Raw genomic sequence first — 3,275 nt, forward strand, 5'->3', positions numbered from 1 at the left:
TCTCAACTCATTCATTTTGGTTTGGTTCTCCATTTCAGTTTGATCTCATGTTTGAGAGGAGGCGATACCTTTAGGTCGATGAGCAGAGAGGAATTTGTTATGTAGGGATGACCTCCCGGGCTCTTTACAGATTTTCGTGCTCAGAACCCTTGCTCCAATGCCAGCTGAGGAAGCAATGCATGCTTAAGACACATTTCCAGCTGTAAAACTCAACAGTAAAATCCAAGTCTATATGTAGTAAACACATAGTTAATTGACAAGTCTATTCCTATTGCACCGCACGTCTTGCTGATATAGACAAAACCTAAACCTAGGATGAATTCCAGGCATTGGACTTTGACTGACTTCAACTGCAGAGCTCATCACACTAGAAAGTCATAGTACAAGACCACTAGATGAGCCCTGCAGAAGTGTTAGTGCCTCCTTATTAGCAAAGTGCAATACACCAGTGACATGGCAGTAGCATGGTTTGAAATTTTTTAAGACAAAATAAAAAAAAAAAAGAACCTCAAAACATCTGACCAAAGACAGATATTAAAACAACAACAACGGCATTTTTGGTAGTAGTCCTGTCTTCTGCTGTGTACCATCCTACACAGTCTGGCCTCACTGTGTGATAGCCCTGCTTTTAATGATCCAGCTAACAGTCTAAGCAGAGTGCCACACTGTCATGTCAAACCCAGATGTCTGCCAAGTTACCTTCAGCATTCAGGCTGTTGCAGATACCAGTCTGCAATGCCTTAGCTCTCCCCTACAATTTATAAGGAATGTGAGATTGTAAAAGACCACAGTGGAAGTTTGTATCCCTGTGCAGCAGCATACCTCACCGTTCTGTACCTGGAGCAGCATAATATGCCCATGTTCACTGCTCTGCCTCTACTCATTAATGTAAGCTGAAGTCAATGCTCTGTTTAAGTGAAGTGGGCTAAAGAATGGACACGTTTTCTGGTGTTCCTTCTGGTGAATTAGCCTTTTCAGCTAATATGGCCAGGGCACCTTTTGGCCTAGGAACTTAGAATCCTTGATCAGCTAATTTCTGGTTGAAGGACTTGGAAATGGAGTTAATGAAGCACCGTGGGACTAGGTACTGAGCACAAAAAAAAAAAAAAAAAAAAAAAAAAAGTTAAAAAGTTTTATCTTTAGATTAATACTCCAGAGGGATTTAACCCCATTGGGTTCTGTCTGCATTTATTCAAGCAAAAAGTAACACAGAGGAAACTGAGATTTTGTGAAAAGTTTGGTGCTGTTCAGCATTCTTCAAGTAGTTGAGAAGTTCACCCCAATTAGAAGCTCTGAATTACTGCTTTCAGCCATTTTATGCATAGCCTTCGGTGTGTCTCAGCTTGGACAAGACATTAAGATTCTTAAATACACAACAGCAGCAGCCAAAGAGCAGTGGAAGAGCTCTTTTATTATTATTATTATTATTATTATTATTATTATTATTATTATTATTATTATTGTTATTTACAGCCGTGATAAATTCATAAAATATTATGCTTGTTCCTATACAGAATTATATAGCTCACTTTGCAGGCAAAACATTTCACTAAAACAAAAATAGTAAATAAACCAAAAAGTAGGAAAAGTTAATCCCTCTCCTTTCTCCATGGTTTAGTGGATTTTTTTTTTTTTACTAAAGATACTAAAATTAAACTAAAATATACTAAATACTAAAAGATACTAAAAGATACTAAATTTTTACTAAAGTACTACTACAAGTACTGTGTTCAGTTTTTGGCCCCTCGCTACAAGAAGGACATCGAGGTGCTTGAGCGGGTCCAAAGAAGGGCGACGAAGCTGGTGAGGGGCCTGGAGAACAAGTCCTACGAGGAGCGGCTGAAGGAGCTGGGCTTGTTCAGCCTGGAGAAGAGGAGGCTCAGGGGCGACCTTATTGCTCTCTACAGATACCTTAAAGGAGGCTGTAGTGAGGTGGGGGTTGGCCTGTTCTCCCACGTGCCTGGTGACAGGATGAGGGGGAATGGGCTAAAGTTGCGCCAGGGGAGTTTTAGGTTAGATGGTAGGAAGAGCTTCTTTACTGAAAGGGTTGTGAGGCATTGGAACAGGCTGCCCAGGGAGGTGGTGGAGTCACCATCCCTGGAAGTCTTTAAAAGATGTTTAGATGTAGAGCTTAGGGATATGGTTTAGTGGGGACTGTTAGTGTTAGGTTAGAGGTTGGACTCGATGATCTTGAGGTCTCTTCCAACCTAGAAATTCTGTGATTCTGTGATTCTGTGATACTAAGAGGTTGTTTGTTTGTTTGTTGTTGTTTTTCCTTCTCTCTGAACTGTGAGGAATCTATGGAAGTATGATTTATTTTTTTTCTGATTCATTCAACTGAGGAAACAAACTCTTATTTGAGGTGCATATCAGATGGTGTTTTGAGTAAGATTGTCATTTTACATGCCATTTAGCATGACACAGCTTTCCTTAGGTCCAACTGAAATGATTTTTATGTGACTATTTTATGTAGGAACTGTACTTGCTGGGTGATGAGAAACCTGTTTGTATGTTAAGGTGCTGTTCAGATACAGATAGATCAACTTCTGTGATACTTTCTTTCAATATACCTGCAGGATTACTACCTTATTCTCTGTTAGTCCTTCTGCATGTGCAAACGTAGTCACATTAATTTACAACAAATAAAGCTTTTGCATACTTGTGGGCAGGGTTCTTGATGTCCCTACTGGATGGAGTGAGCATTCTGGGAATTGACTCAGGTTTTTGAGTTGGGGTTGGGTGGGAAGAAGGCCTCTCAGTGGCATTTTTTGCAGTAGCCTTTCATTCCTCTGAGTCACAAATCACCAGGGTGATTAAGACAGGAAGTTCCAAACTGTTTTAGTTATAGCATAAGGCTAAGGAGACACCAGTTACTCCCCTTATGACCCACTAGAGGAACAGTCTGTTTTGAGCGGAGGTACAAGTTGCTCTAGTGTCTGAGGACAACTTTTGTAGCTTATCAAATAAAGGTGAGTTATCTAGAGATAACGGTTGCTAGTCTTTGTTACAGTTTCAACTGTGAGAGAGAGGATTTAAAGCAGATGCTCGAGTACACAGGTCTGCTGTGGAGCTGATGAAAGGTTTATGTGTCAGGATTAGAAGGGAAGCCAGCAAGAGGGACTTCATGCTGTCTGTCCGCAACTGACTGCTCACTCAAGACAAGAAAAATAAGGAAGCCTTTTTTTAAATAACTGGAAGTCTTATAGTTGCAGCCCCTTCAACATGGGAGTGCATAAGCATAGGAACAGGCTAGCAAAAGATGGAGCTCAAAATTT

The sequence above is a fragment of the Anas platyrhynchos genome, chromosome 1 (genome assembly GCF_047663525.1).
Source record: "Anas platyrhynchos isolate ZD024472 breed Pekin duck chromosome 1, IASCAAS_PekinDuck_T2T, whole genome shotgun sequence".
Lineage (NCBI taxonomy): Eukaryota > Metazoa > Chordata > Aves > Anseriformes > Anatidae > Anas > Anas platyrhynchos.